A 24,935-nucleotide genomic window follows, 5' to 3' on the forward strand; every position below is an offset into this window, starting at 1 on the left:
TGTTACTGCATATACTAATGTACTAACAGTATAACCTAGCCAAGCCAAACCAACACCAAAAGAAAAACACATCAGGAATAGGAGTGGGGAATATGAATTAAACAGATAATAAAGGAAAAATGCAATAAATTATGAAAATAATGAAAGGGCTCACAGATGGGTTATCACCCCAGGGAAGGAGGCAACGGTGTTATTCCCAAAAGTTTGTGTCACAGCAAAAAAATAATACTCGTATTTATTGCTTTCAGATCTGATGCTAACAGATGGCTAATGCTGGAGGAGCAACCTCACTTCTTTCATATACAGAAAGGAAGCTGGTAGGTAGCTCTGCTTTAAAAATCCACCAGGATAATCTGAAAGAAAGATAAGATTCAACATCTTCTGATTATTGAACTGATCAAGAGTTGACTCAAGCTACCATGTGACTCATGAGTTATAAATTTTTTTAATATGCTATTTTTTTCAGGTATGCTAAGAGAACTGCCATCCTTGAATTGCATAGGTAGGGGGCTGATTTGCAGTTAGGAATTTTTTTCACTGTGGCTGTAAATTATGGTGACACCTGCCAAGACAAATATCTGGATATAATGGGAAAAAGACAGCTGCTGTACTTGCCCAATATGTCAGAGCTTGATTTGCTTCTTCAAATATATAGACTGTGAATGTGGAAAAATACTTATAAGAACAGTTTTTACACAGCTTGCATGACCCAAAAGGAGTGATATAGAGGCCACATAACACTAATGATTATCTTTTGAAGCTTTCCAGGGGCACCTCATGGCACAATCAGACTGAGTTGTACTTAAGGCTAGAATATCCCTGATTGGCTGTTACATGGCATACACAAAAGTTTTGTGTGCACATGGCATACTCAAACTGTCCTGAAACCAAGAATATATAATGTCAACAGTATATGGCTGGTCCCATTGTGCTAAAATTTTAAAGCTAGTCTCAGGTGACCATGTCCAGAAAAATTACATTCCTGGAGACTAGTCATTATAAGATACATCATTCATCAAATAGGGAGACTACCTAGCAGGGAGGTAATTATTTTATTATGCAAACAAATATTTATCACATAGTTACTATGTATTTGGCATTGTGCCAGATGTTGGGGTGGCGAAGTCATTGTTACAGAAGCTGTGATGTCCCTCCCATATCCTCAGGCCAACCACCAAGCTTGTGACATTCATTTGATCTTTCCAGGATATTGGCTACTGTTGGAAGTCAGCTTGGGACACTAATAAAGACATTTAAAAGGATTGGATATGTCATCAAGTTGCTAGAACAACATGGCTGACAACAATGCCTGAAGGGTGCTGCCCCCTCACCGAGGAGGGTCTATTGGATACTTTAATCACTTTAGAATTTAATGTGGCAACAGAGTTTATCTGAAGCTAAAATGAGAATGTGCTTTGTCTAGGAGAATGCCTGAATCTGCCTGGACTCTCAACCAGGATAAGTGCAGTGAGATTTATGATGTAGTGTTAAAGTCTGAAACTTCCCTGTCAACCTTCAATGTTAGCTTCTCTGCTGATGACTTACAACGGGCTAGTAGTTTTGCCAACCCTGTCTTGACTACTTAAAAAGCCACTGAGATCTTTTACTGGCTGTTGACCCAAAGTCAAGATTTCTGCCACAGTTTTTGGTGGTTCAAGTCAGAGGTAAAACCTTAGTGCAGTATATGTGCACAAAGGTTGAACCTGAAGGGACCTTGTGCTATGGGATATCTCTTAGATCTCACTTCAGACACTTTCCTGCACTCTTTCTCTCTCTCTGCACTATATCCTTCACCTTTAAATGAAAACCTTATATAAGTGTACTCTGTAAAGTCTGATGAGACCTTGCAAATATTCACACTGAGAAAAACAATACAAATGTTCCTATGGATCAATGCTAGAAGTCTAAACTACCAGAGCACATTTATGGGGAGATGTCACTGGACAATGGCCACATTCTTGTTCGCTAATCACATTGGCACAATGGATAAAATTGAACATGTTTTTCTTGTTATTGAAGAGCCTGTCCTTGTGAGGGAGCCTGTCTTTATGGGGAAAAAAGTGTGCTTTATAATGATACTTGGAAGCTGATGTCACTGAAAACCTGTGCGATGATGCCTATGGTACAATTACATCAATCATATGGCTTGGGTCTGTGTCTCTACCCAAATCCCAGTGTTAGAGGAGCCTGGTGAGAGGTGATTGAATCATGGGAATGTACTTTCCCCTTGCTCTTCTTGTCATAATGAATGAGTTCTCATGAGAGCTGGCTGTTGTGAAAGTGTGTAGAATTTCCCCCCACCTCCCTGCCGTCCATGTGATGATACGCTTGCTTCCCCTTCACCTTCCACCATGATTGTAAGTTTCCTGAGGCCTCCCCAGAAGCAGAAGCTTGTACACCTCACTGAGCCGTGAGCCAATTGAACTTCTTTTCTTTATAAATTATCCAGTCTCAGGTAGTTCTCTACAGCAATGAGAGAATGGACTAATACATTGTATAAACCAATTAAAATAGAAAATATACTGAATAATACTATCTAGCCCCATCCCTATCACTGAAGATGGGTAGTACATAGAATAAGGTTATTTCTTTGGGGAAGAAATAGGAAATGATACTGTAAATTAATTGATTTATGGTGTGTTAAACATTATTTAAATCAGTGTGGCTATATGGTGTAACAAGGGGCTATAGATTTATTAATAGAACTAAGTGGAAGTGAATGCATGTAGCTAGCGATCTTCCAGATTAGAAAATATTTCATGTGGCTAATCTGAAGCCTTCAGTAGATTTGATAGCTATGAAAAATAGTATCCAGTGGAAAAAATGAAATTGGCCTTAGAACAACTACGAACACAATTACATCTCTTCATCAATACATGTATAGATTTTCAAGAAACTCTCAATGATGGAAGAAAAGAATAATTCAGTGGTTAAGAGAACATCAAAGAGCCTGTGAAGAAGGAATATGGTTGCAACTAACATGTCATATAGAGGAAATTATCACTTTCTATTGAACGGCTTAAATGCAAGACATAATTAGGGATTTAGTAGCTTATTGTTTAATATAAAATATCATGTAAAACAAATTATCCAAAATAACTGAGAAATATGTGGCAAGGAGATAATAAGCAAAGTCAAATGAGTGGTAAGGACCTGACTCACCTTTTCATTGAAAAGAGATGTCTGAAGGAATGAATAACCTGGACAAATTACCCTTGCTAACACATAAAACAATCCTAAAAAGATTACTTTCATAATATATTAATGATACTTAGTAGCATAAAATTTTAGGAGTTCCTATATATAAAACATACATAGTGTGGTATATCTAGTGTGTCTCAAATGCTTATTAAAAACAAGAAGTAAAAACCAACCCATACATTATGAATATATGTGGCAGGGCTAACGGTGATGACAGGTCATCATTACAACTGTGTAATTAGTGGAATCTCAAATGAAGTCAAATTAAATGGCTTTATTTGTGTCATTGTTTTTCCATGGATTGTTTCAATCTCTCCTGTTTATCTGAAATAAAAAGGAATCTGAGTACAGGAGAAAAATAAATTTTGGAAAGTGAATGTGGCAGTATTTTGATCCTTCAGGACAAGAATTTTTCATCTATTTCTGAGGTTTTCCTTATTATTTGAATCATTCCTGAAGATTGGTGTCACATAAGGTCAGTGATTTCCATTGAGTTTGCTTTGACAATTAAACCATTTGGATTAACACAAAATTGATGTTATAAAATGGACATCTTAAAATTCCACTCAAGAAGAAAAATATAAATATATACTATTCAATTAAAGACCTAAATTTATTAATAGAATTAAGTGAAAAATGAATTAGTAAGAAAATGAATTAGTATCTTAAAATACACCCACCAATGTATTCACAATTACACAAAAAATAAGCAGCCTCTCTTATGGAAAATAAGACATGTTCAGCAATAAACACAATTATAATGTAAAGCAACTTATGAAGCAATTTCAATTAAGGTAAATTAAAACCCTTTAAAATATTAACAAACCTATTGAATCAACATTAAAATGCACACACACATTTAGACACATGCATTACACATCATCATGCATCATTGGCTGAATAAATTCTAATGGTGAAGTGAAAGTTGGTTTTACATCAGCAAATATATTAATGCAAGGTAGCAAGTAAATGAGGTCAAGGAGATAAAATATGATCTCATCAATAAATGTGTCAAAGATCTTAAAGGTCTTTAATAAATTCAACCTAAGTTTTATGAAAATAACTCTCAGAAAGTTAGGGATTGAAGTGCATCTACAAAAATATAACAAACAAAAAATATATATATAAAAGAAAGGAAGGGAAAAAAAACAGTCAACTAATTATCATCAAAGGATTAAAAGTTTAACTACAAGAGTAAGAATTAATCAAAGATATCCACAACTGCCACTTCGCTTTGTATTATAGAGGAAGCCAGAACTAGTACAATAATGTATGAAAAACTTAAAAATTGATAAGGACAGGATATAAAGATGCAAGATTGTTATGATTTATGGATGATGGACTTATATATGTTGGAAACTAAATAGAACCTACAGAATAACTATTAACATTTCTAAAAGAGAACACTTTAGCCAATTTGCTGGACATACAATCTTCACGAAATAGTTAAATCTGTCAGGAACTTAGAAAACAGAATTTTTAAAAAGTTAAATAGTATCAAAATATCAACTATCTTTGAAAAAATGTAAGAGAATGCTTTATTCTTGATTGACATAGACCTGAAGATGTTTTGCAATAAAATAATAATGTTACATATATAACTTAATTTATATAAATATATTAATTAATTTATATATAATTTGATTTATATAAAATATAGAAAAATATAAAGTATTACATAGTGATACTAATTTAAAATTTTCTGGATACAGTGGCTCATGTTTATAATCCCAACACTTTGGGAGGCTGAAGTGAAAGGATTCCTTGAAGCCAAGTCTTCAAGACCAGCCTGTGCAACATGATGAGACTCCATCTCTCCAAAAATATAATTTAAAAAAAAATCCAGTCATGGTGGCATGTGCCAATAGCCCCAGTTGCTTAAGACACTGAGACAGGAGAATCACTTGAGCCTAGAATTTCAAGACTGCAGTGAACCGTGAGCATGCCACTGCACTCTGACCTGGGTGAAAGATCAACACTTTGTGTCAAAATAAATAAATAAAAATAGGAAAAAATAAAATAAAAATAAATCAGATTATGTTACACTTTGGAGAAAAACATTATGATAATACTTAGGGAATTTGCGACTCCAGCTTTGCCACCCAGTAATTTCACTGTTGATTCTGTCCTAGAGGACCATTGAACATATGAAGAATCTGTAATTGAGCTTGTTCTGTGAACAATAATTATAAAAATAAAACACGCTAATAAAACCTATTTTTCAGTAATAGAAAGACTTTCTAAATCACCTTAAAAGGGAACACTATACAGAAGTCACAGTGAATATTGTAGATGTGCATGTATATATAAAGTTCTAAAATTTATAATAAATATATAATTTTATAACAATAATTGCAGAATATAATGTTAAATTTTATGCAAATTTATATATCTAATAGTTAAAATAATTTAATGTTTAAAGACCTATAAAGTAATAGTATATTTTTGTATGGATTAAAACATATTATATATGAGAACATTAGAAATATCCATAGAATGGATATATATCGACTTCAGATAATGTTTGCTTCTGGGGAGGGAAAGTGATGAATAGAAGAGGTGTGTGACAAGACTTTAGTAGTGTTTGTGCTATTTTACTACTTAAAGTTACTGAGAGAAAGAATGAAGCATATATGTCCAAATAATTTAATTTAGTAAAGGGTGTTTTTTGCATCTGTCATATTATATTTTGTATTTTGCATTCTTTAAAATAGCTCATAATGACAAAAGGAAAAATGTCCTTTCTGAATGTATGGCAGGCAATTATGAACATTTTATATATTTTTTAAATAGATTGATTATACTGATGTATTATAGCATTACTATAAATGTATTTAGATGGCAAATCATCAAATAGCATCCCCAACAGCAATCAATTTATCTCTCTTTGTTGCTGAGATTTCCTCCAGCTCTCTGAGTTCTTGCCCTTCATAGGGCTTTTTCATGCACTTCTTTATCCTTTGATATTCTGTGTTACTCTAATAGCATTGCCTTTATCTGCTTATTTAATTCGCATTTTTGTCCCCTGTGACTAGTTTCTATGTTCCTCTAACGAAAGAAGTCTGCTTGTCTACTGATAAATGTGCTTACAATATTATTTAGCACCTAATTGGGGCCCCCGAAACATTCATTAAATGAAAGAGTTGAATATATATGCACAAATTATCAGCACGATGAATGTATTAATGAAACAGGGAACAAAGTTATAAACTATGAACATTCATGTGCCCACCAAGTGTAATACTTTCTGAAGGCAAGCAGTTGCTGTCACAAATTTACAGGGAATGACGAATGTAAGCACTGCAGATTAGCATGGCTGCCTCAAGTAACACTGATAATTTAAATTGTGTTAACAAAATTCCAGTTTCAAAACACATCAAAATACAAATTGATATGCAAGGACTTTCCTGGACTCAACAAGATAACTCTTTATTGTGTAGCTAAGTGCTAAAACCAAGCTCAGAAATTCAATCTGTGTGATACTGAATTTCAACATCAGTTGAATTCATGGCTTTGCTGTGTCCTTTATGTGACAGTACATTTATTGCTAAGAAAAGAATGAGTATTCAACCATTATGATAACACTTTTGGAAAAACTAAGGGGGCTGAAAAAATATGTAATTCAAACCTCAATATCTTTGAATCATTTTTCTATGCCTTAGTTTCCTAAAAATATATTCCCTTTTTTATAGTACAAATTTTAAAAATTGTTCTGTTGCCTTATACTTTACATTTTTGACTGTTGATTGGAATACACACTCAACCTAGCTAGGTGGAATAACATAAAATTAATGTAAGGAAGATAGGGATTATATTCAACTAGAACTTCAAAGATTTACTAATATGCATAAATGGATAGTTGGGAAATAATCATGGAACTAGAATTTATAGGTTTGGGGCAAAGAAATGGAACATAATTTTATTTTGAACCAAACATATATAAACGTGAACCAAATTCTGGTCCTTAATAATGACAATGAAAAGCCAGAATGCCCATGAAATAGAGGAGGAAGAATGGCCTTTTGGTAATGCCACCCAGGTACCAACTCCTTCCTGTATTTTTCTACTGAGTCCCAATGATTTGCAAATCATTTATGAGGTAGTGTTAAAGTCTGAAACTTCCCTGTCGACCTTCAATGTTAGCTTCTCTGATAACTTGATTTGCAAATCATTAGGACTCAGTAGAAAAATATAGGAATAAATAGCATCTATAACAACGACATTCCTATGCTTTCTGTAGATTCTGAGTGCGAGTTGGAAGAGCTGCAAGGGAAATGGTGTTCCTGGTATCAGCAAGAGTAAGGGAAGCTTAACATCCCCTATGCCAAATCACAAAATCGAATAGTTAGATAAGAGTATGTAACAAAATAAGCTTCAAGGTAGCACAGAATTCAGCTCTAATGTAATAATGCTTCTCCTCTGCTTTATGGGCAAATGAAACATTTGGCTGCAGTGTTAAAACGTAGATTCACATCGAGTATGTCTGCAATATTAGTTCATTTTTATAGGAGTAATTTATAAAGAAAAGAAGTATAATTGACTCACAGTTCTGCATGACTGGGGAGACTTCAGGAAACTTAAAATCATGACAGAAGGTGAAGGAGAAACAAGAAACATCTTACATGGTGGCAGGAAAGAGAGAGTGACAGAGAGAGGAACCACCACACACTTTAAAACTATCAGAGCTCATGAGAACTGACTAGAGCAGCAAGGGAGAATTATGCCCCCATGATCCAATAACCTCCCATTAGGCTCCTCCTCTGACATGTGAGGATTACAATTCAAGATGAGATTGTTTTTTTTTGTTTTTTTTTTGTTGTTGTTGTTGTTTGTTTGTTTTTATTATACTTTAAGTTCTAGGGTACATGTGCACAACGTGCAGGATTGTTACATATGTATACATGTGCCATGTTGGTGTGCTGCACCCATTAACACATCATTTACATTAGGTATATCTCCAAATGTTTTCCCTCCCCCCTCCCCCGACCCCAGGACAGGACCCGGTGTGTGATGTTCCCCTTCCTGTGTCCAAGTGATCTTATTGTTCAGTTCCCATCTGTGAGTGAGAACATGCGGTGTTTGGTTTTTTGTCCTTGTAATAATTTGCTGAGAATGATGGTTTCCAGCTGCATCCATGTCCCTACAAAAGACATGAGCTCATCCTTTTTTATGGCTGTGTAGTATCCCATGCTGTATATGTGCCACATTTTCTTAATCCAGTCTATCATTGATGGGCATTTGGGTTGGTTTCAAGTCTTTGCTATTGTGAATAGTGCTGCAGTAAACATATATGTGCATGTGTCTTTATAGCAGCATGACTTATAATCCTTTGGGTATATACCCAGTAATGGGATCGCTGGGTCAAATGGTATTTCTAGTTTTAGATCCTTGAGGAATCACCACACTGTCTTCCACAATGGTTGAACTAGTTTACAGTCCCACCAGCAGTGTAAAAGTGTTCCTATTTCTCCACATCCTCTCCAGCACCTGTTGTTTCCTGAAGTTTTTATGATCGCTATTCTAACTGGTGTGACATGGTATCTCATTGCAGTTTTGATTTGCATTTCTCTGATGGCCAGTGATGATGAGCATTTTTTAAGTGTCTGTTAGCTGCATAAATGTCTTCTTTTGAGAAGTGTCTGTTCATATCCTTTGCCCACTTTTTGATGGGTTGTTTTTTTCTTGTAAGTTTGTTTAAGTTCTTTGTAGATTCTGGATATTAGCCCTTTGTCAGATGAGTAGATTGCAAAATTTTTCTCCCATTCTGTAGGTTTCCTTTTCACTCTGATGGTAGTTTCTTTTGCTGTGCAGAAGCTCTTTAGTTTAATTAGATCCCATTTGTCAATTTTGACTGTTGTTGCCATTGCTTTGGTGTTTTAGACATGAAGTCCTTGCCCATGCCTATATCCTGAATGGTATTACCTAGGTTTTCTTCTAGGGTTTTTATGGTTTTAGGTCTAACATTTAAGTCTTTAATTCATCTCAAATTAATTTTTGTATAAAGTGTAAGGAAGGGATCCAGTTTCAGCTTTCTACATATGGTTAGCCTGTTTTCCCAGCACCATTTATTAAATAGGGAATCCTTTCCCCATTTCTTGTTTTTGTCAGGTTTGTCAAAGATCAGATGGTTGTAGATGTGTGCTATTATTTCTGAGGGCTCTGTTCTGTTCCATTGGTCTATATCTCTGTTTTGGTACAAGCACCATGCTGCTCTAGTTACTGTAGCCTTGTAGTATAGTTTGAAGTCAGGTAGCGTGATGCCTCCAGCTTTGTTCTTTTGGTTTAGGATTGTCTTGGCAATGTGGGCTCTTTTTTGGTTCCATATGAACTTTAAAGTAGTTTTTTCCAATTCTGTGAAGAAAGTCATTGGTAGATTGATGGGGACGACACTGAATCTATAAATTACCTTGGGCAGTATGGCCATTTTCATGATATTGATTCTTCCTATCCGTGAGCATGAAATATTCTTCCATTTTTTTGTGTCCTCTTTTATTTCTTTGGGCAGTGGTTTGTAGTTTTCCTTGAAGAGTTCCTTCACATCCCTTGTAAGTTGGATTCCTAGGTATTTTATTCTCTTTGAGGCAATTGTGAATGGGAGTTCACTCATGATTTGGCTCTCTGCTTGTCTGTTATTGGCGTATAAGAATGCTTGTGATTTTTGCACATTGATTTTGTTTCCTGAGACTTTGCTGAAGTTACTTATCAGCTTAAGGAGATTTTGGGCTGAAACGATGGGGTTTTCTAAGTATACAATCACATCATCTGCAAGCAGGGAAAATTTGACTTCCTCTTTTCCTAACTGAATACCCTTTATTTCTTTCTCATGCCTGATTGTCCTGGCCAGAACTTCCAATACTATGTGGAATAGGAGTGGTGACAAAGGGCATCCCTGTCTTGTGCCAGTTTTCAAAGGGAATCCTTCCAGTTTTTGCCCATTAAATATGATATTGGCTTTGTGTTTGTCATAAATAGCTCTTACTATTTTGAGATACATTCCAACAATACCAAATTTATTGAGAGTTTTTAGCATGAAGGGCTGTTGAATTTTGTCAAAGGCCTTTTCTGCATCTGTTGAGATAATCATGTGGTTTTTGTCTTTGGTTCTGTTTGTGTGCTGGATTACATTTATTGATTTGCGTATGTTGAACCAGCCTTGCATCCCAGGGATGAAGCCCACTTGATCATGGTGGATAAGCTTTTTGATGTGCTGCTGGATTCTGTTTGCCAGTATTTTACTGAGGATTTTTGCATCAGTGTTCATCAGGGATATTGGTCTAAAAATTCTCTTTTTTGTTGTGTCTCTGCCAGGCTTTGGTATCAGAATGATGTTGGTCTCATAAAATGAGTTAGGGAGGATTCCCTCTTTTCCTATTGATGGAATAGTTTCAGAAGGAATGGTACCAGCTCCTCCTTGTACCTCTGCTAGAATTCAGCTGTGAATCCGTCTGGTCCTGGACTTTTTTTGGTAGATAGGCTATTAATTATTGCCTCAATTTCAGAGCCTGTTATTGGTCTATTCAGGGGTTCAATTTCTTCCTGGTTTTGTCTTGGGAGGGTGTATGGGTCTAGGAATTTATCCATTTCTACTAGATTTTCTAGTTTATTTGCATAGAGGAGTTTATAGTATTCTCTGGTGGTAGTTTGTATTTCTGTGGGATCAGTGGTGATAGCCCCTTTATCATCATTATGTCTATTTGATTCTTCTCTCTTTTCTTCTTTATTAGTCTTGCTAGCAGTCTATAAATTTTGTTGATCTTTCCAAAAAACCAGATCCTGGATTCATTGATTTTTTTGAAGGGTTTTTTGTGTCTCTGTCTCCTTCAGTTCTGCTCTCATCTTTGTTATTTCTTGCCTTCTGCTAGCTTTTGAATGTGTTTGCTCTTGCTTCTCTAGCTCTTTTTATTGTGATGTTAGGGTGTCGATTTTAGATATTTCCTGCTTTCTCTTGTTGGCATTTAGTGCTATAAATTTCCCTCTACACACTGCTTTAAAAGTGTCCCAGAAATTCTGGTATGTTGTATCTTTGTTCTCATTGATTTCAAAGAACTTCTTTATTTCTGCCTTCATGTCGTTATGCAACCAGTATTCATTCAGGAACAGGGCTGTTCAGTTTCCACGTATTTGAGGAGTTTAAAGTGAGTTTCTTAATCCTCATTCTAGTTTGATTGCACTGTGGTCTGAGAGACAGTTTGTTATAATTTCTGTTCTTTTATATTTGCTGAGGAGTGCTTTCCTTCCAAATATGTGGTCCTTTTTGAGATAAGTGCGATGTGGTGCTGAGAAGAATGTATATTCTGTTGATTTGGGGTGGAGAGTTCTATAGATGGTTATTAGGTCTGCTTGATGCAGAACTGAGTTCAATTCCTGGATATGCTTTTTAACTTTCTGTCTTGTTGATCTGTCTAATGTTGACAGTGGGGTGTTAAAGTCTCCCATTATTATTGTGTGAGAGTCTAAGTCTCTTTGTAGGTCTCTAAGGAATTGCTTTATGAATATGGGTGCTCCTGTAATGGATGCATATATATTTAGGATAGTTAGTTCTTCTTGTTGAATTGATCTCTTTACCATTAGGTAATGGCCTTCTTTGTCTCTTTTGCTTTTTGTTGCTTTAAAGTCTGTTTTATCAGAGACTAGGATTGCAACCGCTGTCTTTTGTTTTCCACTTGCTTAGTAGGTCTTCCACCATCTCTTTATTTTGAGCCTATGTGTGTCTCTGCATGCGAGATGGGTCTCCTGAATACAGCACCCTGATAGGTCTTGACGTTTTATCCAGTTTGCCAGTCTGTCTTTTAATTGGACCATTTAGTCCATTTACATTTAAGGTTAATATTTTTATGTGTGAATTTGATCCTGTCGTTATGATGTTAGCTGGTTATTTTGCTTGTTAGTTGATGCAGTTTCTACCTAGCATCGATGGTCTTTACAATTTGGCATGTTTTTGCAGTGGCTGGTACCGGTTGTTCCTTTCCATGTTTTAGTGCTTCCTTCAGGAGCTCTTCTAGGGCAGGCCTAGTGGTGACTAAATCTCTCAGCATTTGCTTATCTGTAAAGGATTTTATTTCTCCTTCACTTTTGAAGCTTAATTTGGCTGAATATGAAATTCTGGGTTAAAAATTCTTTACTTTAAGAATGTTGAATATTGGCCTCCACTCTCTTCTGGCTTGTAGAGTTTCTGCCGAGAGATCCACTGTTAGTCTGATGGGCTTCCCTTTGTGGCTAACCCGACCTTTCACTCTGGCTGCCCTTAGTATTTTTTCCTTCATTTCAACTGTGTTGAATCTGACAGTTATGTATCTTGGAGTTGCTCTTCTCAAGGAGTATCTTTGTGGCATTCTCTGTATTTCCTGAATTTGAATGTTGGCCTGCATTGCTAGGTTGGGGAAGTTCTCCTGGAAAATATCCTGAAGAGTATTTTCGAACTTGGTTCCATTCTCCCCGTCACTTTCAGGTACACCGATCAGACGTAGATTTGGTCTTTTCACATAGTCCCATATTTCCTGGAGGCTTTGTTCATTTCTTTTTCCTCTTTTTTCTCTAAACTTCTCTTGTGACTTCATTTCATTCATTTGGTCTTCAATAACTGATATCCTTTCTTCCAGTTGATCGAATTGGCTACTGAAGCTTATGCATTCATCAAGTAGTGCTCATGCCATGATTTTCAGCTCCGTCAGGTCATTTAATGACATCTCTACACTTTTTTCAAGGTTTTTAGGTTCTTTGTGATGGTTTCAAACTTCCTCCTTTAGCTCAGAGAAGTTTGATTGTCTGAAGCCTTCTTCTCTCAACTCGTCAAAGTCATTCTCCATCCAACTTTGTTCCATTGCTGGTGAGGAGCTACATTCCTTTGTAGAGGAAGAGGTACTCTGAATTTTAGAATTTTCAGCTTTTCTGCTCTGTTTTTTCTCCATGCTTGTGGTTTTATATACCTTTGGTCTTTGTTGATGGTGACATACAGATGGGTTTTTGGTGTGGATGTCCTTTCTGTTTGCTAGTTTTCCGTCTAACAGTCAGGACCCTCAGCTGCAGGTCTGTTGGAGTTTGCTGGAGGTCCACTCCAGACCCTGTTTGCCTGGGTGTCAGCAGCGGAGGCTGCAGAACAGTGAATATTGCTGAACAGCAAATGTTGTTGCCTGATTTTTCCTCTGAAAACTTCATCTCAGAGGGGTATCCAGCCATGTGGGGTGTCAGTCTGCCCCTACTGGGGGGTGCCTCCCAGTTAGGCTACTCAGGGGTCAGGAACTCACTTGAGGAGGCAATCTGTTCATTCTCAGATCTCAAACTCCATGCTGAGAGAACCACTACTCTCTTCAAAGCTGTCAGACAGGGACATTTAAGTCTGCAGAGGTTTCTGCTGCCTTTTGTTCGGCTATGCCCTGCCCCCAGATGTGGAGTCTACAGAGGCAGGCAGGCCTCCTTGAGCTGTGGTGGGCTCCACCCAGTTTGAGCTTCCTGGCTGCTTTATTTACCTACTCAAGCCTCAGCCATGGTGGGCACCCCTCCCCCAGCCTTGCTGCTGTCTTGCAGTTCTATCTGAGACTGCTATGCTAGCAATGAGCTAGGCTCCATAGGAGTGGGACCCTCTGAGCTGGGTGTGACACCCTCCATACTAGGCGTGGGATATAATCTCCTGGTGTGCCATTTGCTAAGACCATTGGAAAAGTGCAGTATTAGGGTGGGAGGGACCCGATTTTCCAGGTTCCGTCTGTCACAACTTCCTTTTGCTAGGAAAGGGAATTCCCTGATCCCTTGCACTTCTCGGGTGAGGTGATGCCTCACCCTGCTTCGGCTCACACTCGGTGGGCTGCACCCACTGTCTTGCACACATCGTCCAACAAGCCCCAGTGAGATGAACCTGGTACCTCAGTTGGAAATGCAGAAATCACCCGTCTTCTGTGTCACTCACACTGGGAGCTGCAGACTGGAACTGTTCCTATTCATCCATCTTGGAACCACCCCCTCAATATGAGATTTGTTTGGGGACACAGAGCCAAACCATCATTCTGTCCCTGGCCCCTACCAAATCTTATGTCATTTTCACATCTCAAACAAAATCATGCCTGCCCAACAATTCCCCAAAGTCTTAACTCATTCCAGCATTAACTCAAAAGTACAAGTCCAAAGTCTCATCTGAGACAAGGCAAGTCCTTTTCCCCTATGAGCCTGTGTAATCAAAAACAAGTTAGTTTCTTCCAAGATACAATGGTAGTACAGGCATTGAATAAATGCTCCCTTTCCCAACTGGAGACATTCACCAAAATGAAGAGGCTATAGGCCCTGTGCAAGTCCAAAACTCAGCAGGGCAGCCATTAAATCTTAAAGTTATCAAATAATCTCCTTTGACTCCATGTCTCTCATCCAGGACATGCTGATGCAAGATATAGGCTCCCAAGGCTTTGGCAGCTCTGTTCCTTTGGCTCTGCAGGGTACAGCCTCTTTTACTGCTTTCACTGGCTGGTGTTCAGTGCCTGTGGCTTTTCCAGGTGCGTGGTGCAAACTGTCAGTATATCTACCATTCTGGGGTCTGGAGGACAATGGCCCTTTTCTCACAGCTCCATTAGGCAGTGCCCCAGTGGAGACTCTATGTGTGAGTTCCAACCCCACATTTCACCTCTGCACTGCCCTGGTAGAGGTTCTCCATGAGGGCTCTGCCTCTGCCACAGACTTCTACTTGGACATCCAGACATTTCCATACATCCTCTGAAATCTAGGCAGAGGTTGCCAAACTCCTGTCTTCAATGTGCCCACAATCCCAACGCCATGTAGAAGCCACCAAAACTTGGGACCTGCGCTCAGTGAAGCAATGGCCAGAGCTGTACCTTGGCCCCTTTTTGCTATGGCTGGAACTGGAGTGTCTGAGACAAAGGAAGCCACGTCCCAACGCTGCACAGGGCAGCATGGCCCTGGGCCTGGCCCACGAAACAATTTTTCTTTTCCTAAGCCTCAGTTACTGTGATCAGAGGAGCTGCCACAAAGATGTCTGAAATGCCCTGGTGACATTTTGTTCATTGTCTTGGCTCCTCATCACTTATGCAACCTTCTGTAGCTGGCTTTAATTTCTCCCCAGAAAATGGGTTTTTATTTTCAACTACATGGTCAGGCTGCAAATTTTCCAAACTTTAATCCTCTGCTTCCCTTTTAAACAAAAGTTTCCATTTCAAAGCATCTCTTCGTGAACACACATGACTGTACACTTTTAGAAATAGTCAGGTTACCTCTTGAATGCTTTGCTTCTTAACAATCTTTTCCACCAGATACACTAAATCTTCTCTCCCAAGTTCAAAGTCCTGCAGATATCTAGGACAGGGGCAAAATGCAACAGTGTCTTTGCTAAAGCATAACAAAAGTGACCTTTACTCCAGTTTCCAGTAAGGTCCTCAACTGGATCTGAGACTACTTCAGCCTGGACTTCATTTTCCATATATCACTATCAGCATTTTGGTCACAACCATTCAAGTCTGTAGGAAGTTCCACACTTTCCCATATCTTTCTGTCTTCTTCTGAGCCTTCCAAACTGTTCCTACCTATGCCCACTACTCAGTTCCAAAGATGCTTCCACATTTTCAGATACCTTTATAGCAGTGCCCCACTCTTTCGGTACCGACGTACTGTATTAGTCCATTTTCACACTGCTGTGAGGAACTACCTGAGATTGGTTAATTTATAGAGAATAGAGGTTTAGTTGACTCAAAGTTCCACATGGCTGGAGAGGCCTCAGGAAACTTACAATCATGGCAGAAGTTGAAGGGGAAGCAAGACACATCTCACATGGTGGTAGGAGAGAGAGGGAGAGAACTGCAACACACTTTTAAAACATCAGATCTCATAAAAAGTAACTTCTTATCACAAGAACAGCAAGGGGAAAATTCACCTTAGTGATCCAATTACATCCCACCAAGCCCCTCCCTTGACATGGTAATTATAATTCAAGATGAGATTTGGGTGGGGACACAGAGTCAAACCACATAATCTAGGATCTCAGATTTTTTTATTTCTCATGACTCCCAAATGATGCCCATTTGGTTGTCCATGGGGCCACAGTTTTGAGTATCAAGGTATTATTCAAAGTGATCTCTCTCTGAAGTTAACTAAATATAGGCTCTGAGAAATAACATGCTAAAGTTTTTCTGAGAATAGCACACCAAAGCTTTACTTGATTTACTTAATAAAAACTTTTATAAACTACCTTTTGAATCCAATAAACAAAAACACCTGACATCATTTTCCTCATCATGGCTGATGTGTAGAGTTTCATATACAGTGGTCCTGACCTCATCCAATTTCAAAACCAATTGATCAGTTTATAAGGGGATGGCATCTTGAAAAAATGGAAGGCACATTCCTTCTTATAATACCCCATATTCATAGCATTCATTTTCCTAGTCCCCCTTAGTGATGATATCCATGGTTATTTACTGTGAAAAGGAGAACCTCCAACTTTTTACAGACTACAATATCCCTATTTACGTGACACTTACTCTTTACACACCCAGAAGCATCATAGGCCAGTATGCAGAGTGTTGGTCAGGAATGTAGATGATTAATGTATTTTCGTTTGAATTGACTTCACAGTCAGTCCACTGAGGCCCAGAACTCATCAAGTAGTTATTTCCCTTGTTCCTGAGTCTAAGATTGGGCTTGCTATCCTCAACAACCAGAACAATTCCCCCAATACCTTTCTAACCTATAAAGTAAGAACTGTCATAGTAACAAGACCCAACTGAAAGACATTTTACCGTCATTTTTCTTGTCCAATGGTGCATCAAAAGCAGGAAAGAATCTCTGGAGAAATGGCATAAAACAGAATCACTATGAAAGATTTGAAATTAAGTTCAAAAGCTTAATTGGTCTGATAAAATGACATAATGTTATTATAAATTTACATAAATGGTAAGTTTAATCTAATCACTATTTTAGATGTGATATGCTTACTGTAACAAAATAACACAAACCTGTATATTCAACTTTTACATTATGAAGGCACTTTCTCTATGCTGATTTCAAAAAGAAACATAATCAGGTAGCTTTCACTAAGAACAGTGGTGTGTGCGACTTTACAATTCTTTCTCACAGGTAGTTTTTTTTTTTTTTTTTTTTTTTTTGCTTCAAAAAGCAAAACTTCTGCTTTTTTGCTTCAAACAAAATAAGCTATTTTCTTATGCCAGTGCAAAAAATAAAAAAATCCAGAAAGAATTAGGTGGCAAAGACTCTTGATGTCTTGTGAAGATCCATGTAAAACTGACGGTGGTAGATACATTTCACCAAAATTACAAACTTTGTCATACTAGTGAGGTATCCAGGAGTCCAAACATCTAGGAACAAAATATGGCTTGCAAACTCCAGGAAAATTTTCCCCACATTTTAGCACCTTACAATTAGGAATGAGAAATAGCACTGGGTGAGCCACACAGCTAGTCTTCTTTCCACCAATATGCATTACTTCCTGGATATTTTTTATAACCAATACACACACACACACACACACACACACACACACACAAATTAAAAGTCTGAAACATGGTATATAAAAGACTGTAAATAAAATACAGGTACTATGGAGAATTACATCATCATGATGTGAGCACTCACTCAGTATTGGCATTGAAAGGCTAAAGAGAAAATTCCCCAGGAGCCAACTATTTAGTCAGTGAATTTATGTAGCAAATGCACCCTGAAAGAGAAATAGATTGAGGTCAGCACCTCCGCTGTTTGTTTGTCAGTTCCAATACTCTGGGTAGATGGGGAAAGATTATTAAGAAGCAAAAATGGATGATTTTTGAATAAGGGACCCTTCTGAGGAAGAATCTCTCTAATCAAAAATCCAGAGGATATTGTTTCTTATGTGAAAGACCCAAAAGCCTTCTATGGCAGAAGTTCTTTGTAATTACCAGAATGCCACAATGACTAATTCTGTAGCTGTCGAGCATCTATCTTCCAAGAGTGACCAATGACTCTTCTTGCACTCATAATTAAAGCTGCCATTGTGTCAAGAATGCAGATTATGCATGAGTTTGACAATATAAAGTTCCTCAAATAAATTCAACCTGGTGCTATTGCTACTGAGTGTTCAATTTGCCTGTGAAAGCATCTTAGTCTAAACTTCGAATGATAACTCACTAGTAAGAAATTAACAGTTATCTGTTGGTAAGTTACTTATAGTGACACTATTTTAGGGAGGAATCTTTCTGTTGCAGCTTAATAGAATTTATTAACTCACGATATTGAAAATTTCATAGGTAGACCTATTTTCAAGTATATCTGATTTCTCACGCTTATGCAATGTTACCAAATATCTATACATGTTTAATCTCTTAGCTCTTTGTTGATTTTATTCTCAGTTATCTCTTCAAGGAGAACTAAAAATGGTCAGTTGGCAGCTGACACAGTACTTCAACTTGAAGACTGCTGAAAAGGTATGTGATTCTTCCAACTATAGAATTAATTTCTATGGCTGAATTTCCTTGTGGGAAGTGTAATTCCTGGCTGGGCAAGCCTGGAAGGATTCACCATTATGACAATGATGTAAGTTAACAGATTGGTAAGCCTGGCAAAAATCACTGCAGTGGGAGAGGAGCAGTTTCTAAAATAAAATTTCTAAAATAAAAATTAATAAGCCAAAAATAAAATTAGAAACAAATATTAGATATAAAAGGAGTAATGATTTATTCACATTGGGGCAGAAACTCAGTCTTTATTTAGATTTTCACTCTCAACTTGAACTCCTTCTCTGAAATAACTTCAAACTTACTACATGTCTTAGGTATGCACTCATATTTTATGTAACATTCTTTTTGAGCTAGAAACCCAGTTAAATTAAAATAATTAAAAATAAGAGGCCAATGAAGATATCAATGACTCCATCTTTCAAAATAGTTGGTATTATAGAACAGCAATTTTGTGTTTAGATATGGTCCCTTGTCAAGTTAGGATGCAGCCCTAGATGATATAGTCTAGGACCTGAATCAGTGATCAATGTATGATTATAATTTCCCTACCAGTTAGAGTGTGAGAGCCTGGGAAACTAGGGTTGTACTTGTGGTTGGTGCTAATAATGATTGTACCTAGCGACCACTAATTATTTTGTTTCCTTTCTGTTAATTTATTTCTGCAAAATCTAACCTTCTGACTGCTTTGCAAATGAAGTTTTATTAGAACACAACCAGTTATTCCACTAAGGTGGAATCTAGGAATGGCATTCTGGGCCTCTTTCTAAAAGCATGAGCAAAATAGTTACTTACTTTTCTGTAGTAACTAACTATCAAGGGGAGTTGAGGTTACAGGTACACATTGGAGACCACAAAACGTACTAATGGAAATACGGAAATAAACAATTCTTAAGTTTTAATTGCACACCCACAATAGGGTGGTGAAATCTGTAGCTGTTCCATTCCATCCCACACAGACTGAAACATCCCTTTGTCCAGGGTATTCATACTGTATACACTACCTGCCCTTTACCCCTTAATAGCCACCCTGGTTGTCAATCAACTGTTGTGATATCACAGTGCTTGCGCTCAAGCAACCTTTTTTTAAAAATCTTTGTGTGTGTGTGTGTGTGTGTTTTATTTTTTTATTTCATTTTGTTTATTTTTTAGACAGAGTTTCACTCTCTCACCAGGCTGGAGTGCAGTGGCATGATCTCGGCTCACTGCAATCTCCACCTCCCAGTTTTAAGCCATTCTCCTGCTACAGCCTCTCAATTGCCTGGGACTACAGGCACCTACCACCATGCCCAGCTAATTTTTTTGTATTTTTAGTAAAGATGGGGTTTCACCGTGTTAGCCAGGATGGTCTTGATTTCCTGACCTCATGATCAGCTCGTCTCAGCCTCCAAAGTGCTGGGATTACAGGTGTGAGCCACCACACTTGGCCGTTACTCTTATTTTACTTGTTAATTGCCCCAGAGCACAAGAGGAGTGATGCTGGCAATTCCAATATGCCAAAGAGAAGCTGTAAAGCGCTTTCTTAAAGTGAAAAAGTAAAGTTTATCACAGGTATGTATGTATAGAAAAGAAAAAAAACATACTATATACAGAGTTTGGTACTAGCTTTGATTTCAGGTATCCACTGAGGGTTTTGGACTGTATCCCCCTTGAATCAGGTGGGACTACTGCACTTGAATCAAAGTAGCCACTCAATGAACATCCATTGAAGAACTAATTAAACAATGGTGATGATTCTCTTTTCATCTGTACTATTTAAATCTTCAATGAACCCCAACTTTCTCAAGCCAGTCTCACTAGATCTTAAATGTGTTTCAGAGAAATGATTTAGTATTCAGTACTATATGACAAGATCCATTGTCTCTATTAATATATATATATAGAGAGAAAATAACAATTACCTATCTGCTATCAGCATAGTCTCAGATGATTCTATATTACTAATCAATTACTTTTGGTTTGAAGAACTGTAACTTTTCCTATCTGCTGTCGTCTACCTGCCAATGTATGTTATCCTTTCTTTAGTGAGCTTTTGCTTAAAAACACTGGCATCTTCTAATTTCCACAGTCTTAAATTTCTCTGGCTGAGAGAGAATCTGTAGTAGAATTTAGCACCTAGATGAACCAGTAGGTTGGACTACTTACTCTCTGTAATCTATTCTTCCATTTGATAATCAGGGCTGAGTTTAATTTCTCTTAAGGTCTGGATTATTACAATTTAGATAGACTTGGATGGAGACGAAACAACTCTCTTGTAATCTCAGCTGTTCTTGAGAAGTGACTTAAGGAAGATATGAATGTGGAGAAGCAAATATTGGATATTTTGTTAAACTTGTTTCCTGGGGCAGAAGTTCTCAAAATGTAGTTTGGAGACCTCTGGGGTTACCTGAGACTTTTCAGAGGGTTTGCAAGGTCAAAAGTCTTTTTATCATAATAAAGATATTATTTAGCTTTTTTTACTTTAATTCTCTCATGGCTGTACAGTTGAGTTTTCTGGAGTCTACATGATATATTAATTAATGAAAGATTAGACACAGAAACAAATAGAAGATTCCAGATGTCTTCTATAAAGCCAGACATGACAGAAATCTGCAAAAATGGAAAACAATGCCAACTTTTTTTTCTGGAAAATATTGCCACTTTTCTTCTGGAAAATGTTGCCACTTTTTAGTAAATATTTTTAATCAATATCATTTTGATTGACAGTTCATTGTAGTATATATTTAATGAGGTGTATTGCAATTTTGTGATATATGTATCAAATATGGAATGATAAATCAAGCTAATAATCATGTACAACACATGAAATACCATTTTTGAAGGGAAACATTTGAAATTTGCTCTCTTAGTTATTTTAAAATATATAATACATTATTTCTGGCTATAGTCACTATGTTGTACAAGTGATTAAGGTCTAAAAACCTGTTTTTCTTGTCTCTCTTAAACTTTTGGTACCCTTTGACCAACAACTTTCCACTTCCCTTCTTCCCCCTCCCAATTAACCTCTGGCAACCATCATTGTATTCTCTACTTCTAAGAGTTCCACTTTTTAGATCCCAAATATAAGTTAGATCATGTAGTATTTGTCTGTCTCTGTCTGGCTTATTTCACTTAGCATAATGTCCTTCAGGTTTGTACTAGTCAGCGTTCTCTAGAGTGGCAGAACTAATAGGATAGATGTATATATGAAGGGGAGTTTATTAAGGAGTATTGATTCGCACAATCACAAGGTGAAGTCCCACAATAGTCCAATCCGAGTCCCAAAACCTCAAAGTAGAGAAGCCAACAGTACAGTCTTCAGTCTGTGGCTGAAGGCCCAGGATCCCCTAGCAGATCACTGATGTAAGCCCAAGAGTCCAACAGCTGAAGAACTTGGAGTCTGATGTTTGAGGATAGGAAATATCCAGCGCAGAGGAAAGACAAAAACTGGAAGACTCAGCAAGTCTGCTTTTTCCACCTTCTGCCTGCTGTATTTTTGTCATGCTGGCAGCTGATTAGATGGTGTCCACCTGGACTGAGAGTGGGTCTGCCTCTCCCAGTTCAGTAGCTCAAATGTTAATCTCCTCTGGCAACACCCTCACAGACACAACCAGGAACAATATCTTGCATCCTTCAATCTAATCAAGTTGACACTCATATTAACCATCACAAGTTTCATCTGTGTTGTTGCAAATGACAGAATTTTCCTCTTTATTGAGGTTGAATAATATTCCTTTGTGTACACATACCATACCACATTTTCCTTATCCATTCATTGATTGATGGCTACAGGTTGATTCCATGGCATAGCTATTTTTAATAATGCTGCAATAAACATGGGAGTACAAGTATCCTTTTTAAAGTATTGATTTTAATACCTTTGAATATATTCTCAGAAGTGAGATTACATTTGTTAACATGTAATGTGTTTATTGTTATTTCAAATAGATTGAGATATGCATATTTTGAAAGGTTTCAGTTTTAATTTCTAAATAATAATTATCAATATATATACTGTGCATAAACAAAAGCTCTTTGGCTCTCTTTAGCTTCCCAACGAATTTTACAACTGTGCAAAGGAGTTTAAGAAAGAGAAAAATGAGAGAGAGAAAGAGGGAAAAACGGAATGGCTGCCAAGGAGAGCTTGGGAAGTCAAAAGATGTGGTGTGGGAGCCTAAAAAATAAAGCATAAATTATGGTATCAGAAACCCAAGGCTATCTTGCTTAAATGCTTTAAAAAACAACCAACCTCAAATTTCCTATTCTGCAAGATTTTCGTGTACTATATTGTATTCACAAAAACCTTCTTATCCAAGTTCTTACCATCTCACGTGTCTGTTTTATCATTATACTTTTCTACTGTTGGTTCATCCTGTTTTGTTTTTATTTTCATTTTTCTTTCTGAAAGTTTCCTTTGCCTTGTTAGTGAATTAATAATATTCTTGAAGACATGGAAGTCAGACAAATGTAGGTTAAGGAAAATTGAAATTGAAATTTTTTGATTTCCTTATTAAATTTATGGGCCATTTTTAAAATTTTCCACTTCTGACAGAGCCTTTATGTACTTAAAATATTCTAATTTGTATTGCTTATCATTATGTTTTGCTTTAGCTTAACTAAAAACATCATTAGGCACCATGGAAAGGCCATGCATATTATGACATCTTAAATTAAAAGTATTTCTTTAACTATTAGAGTGGGGGATGATCTGTTAATAAAATAAACCATTTTGGATGTATTCTTGGGGAATAAAGCATGCCTAAATCCCACATGTGATTTATCATCTATTGGTTGAATCAGGCTTATTTTAGAGAAGACAATGTGCTAATGAGATAATAAAGATTTCTACATGTGTTTTGCTGACACTAATATAAATATAATTTAAATTATATCCATAAACCTTTTCAGGTTAAAAAATACATTCTGTCATGACTATTTCATCATCATCCAAATTTCTCTCTCTAACTTCCCTTGGGACTATGGTGTATTATCATAGAAATACTGCACCAACCAAAGCTCGCTCAGACTTTCATAGGAAGTCTAGCAATAGCAATGCAGTGCAATCTGCATTCCCATATGAAATAACCATTAATTCCCCTGCTACATTATCATTATGTATAATGAGAGGCAGCCCCTCACTATATATGTTTCTATATATGTAAATATATGTATGGATAGATGTATTTTGTATGTGATATTGTATTATATAAAACATTATATACATACTTATATATTATCCTATACTGTTTTTGGCAGAGAGTGTAACTTTTGCCCTTCTTAACTCGAGATTGATAATTTGCCTGTTATTATTTATTCAGTATTTCAATTGAGATTTCTCCTAAGGGAGAAAATACTCCTGTAATTCTGTGAAAATGTACCAAATATACTATCATTTTTCATAATTAAAAACGCTTGTCATAACCATATGAAGAATTCATTCAAGGTCTCCTGCAAAGCCCTGCACACAACATTAATTTACCTAACACTAAAGTTTGAGGTATGCAATTGACCTTCTTGAGATTTAAGCCTGTGACTGCATTTTACTATGACTTTTATGGTGAGACCAAGATCCCCTGAAATAATCTCTTCTAGCCTCAAATTGTTCTATTGCTCAAAAGTGTGCTCAGAAAGGAAGAACAAGCAGAAAAAAAACAAAAACAAAAAAAACCTCAAACACACTACTGTGGATTCGTGTATAGTATTAAATTATTGGTGAGCTGGTATCAGCATAGCTACTGTTAAATAGAAATACATCCTTTCTTAGCCGGACGCGGTGGCTCAAGCCTATAATCCCAGCACTTTGGGAGGCTGAGACGGGCGGATCACAAGGTCAGGAGATCGAGACCATCCTGGCTAACACGGTGAAACCCCGTCTCTACTAAAAAATACAAAAAACTAGCCGGGCGAGGTGGCGGGCGCCTGTGGTCCCAGCTACTCCGGAGGCTGAGGCAGGAGAATGGCGTAAACCCGGGAGGCGGAGCTTGCAGTGAGCTGAGATCCGGCCACTGCACTCCAGCCTGGGCGACAGAGCCAGACTCAGTCTCAAAAAAAAAAAAAAAAAAAAAAAAAAAAGAAGAAATACATCCTTTCTTAACGGCTAAAATGTTAACGAAACATTTAGTAAAATAATTTTATGAATACAGTGGACAGTAAGGACTTTTAAAGGTGTTTTTGGTGGCTAGTATACTTCCCTTAAAGAATTATGTCTGTGGCTGGGCGCGGTGGCTCACACCTATAATCCCAGTACTTTGGGAGGCCAAGACGGGTGGATCACCTAAGGTCAGGATTTTGAGACCAGCCTGACCAACATGGAGA

The 24,935-nt window shown here is 37.2% G+C and overlaps 1 long non-coding RNA gene across 1 annotated transcript; it reads left to right on the forward strand.

Annotated features, from left to right (window-relative positions):
• The first annotated feature begins 254 nt into the window (after nt 1-254).
• LOC139363148 (uncharacterized) lies at nt 255-22,818 on the forward strand. Its single transcript, XR_011623064.1, has 3 exons — nt 255-466; nt 18,537-18,611; nt 22,670-22,818. It is a non-coding gene; the product is annotated as an uncharacterized lncRNA (long non-coding RNA).
• Nucleotides 22,819-24,935: the final 2,117 nt, after the last annotated feature.

This window comes from Macaca nemestrina, chromosome 5 (assembly GCF_043159975.1).
Source record: "Macaca nemestrina isolate mMacNem1 chromosome 5, mMacNem.hap1, whole genome shotgun sequence".
Taxonomy (NCBI): Eukaryota; Metazoa; Chordata; class Mammalia; order Primates; family Cercopithecidae; genus Macaca; species Macaca nemestrina.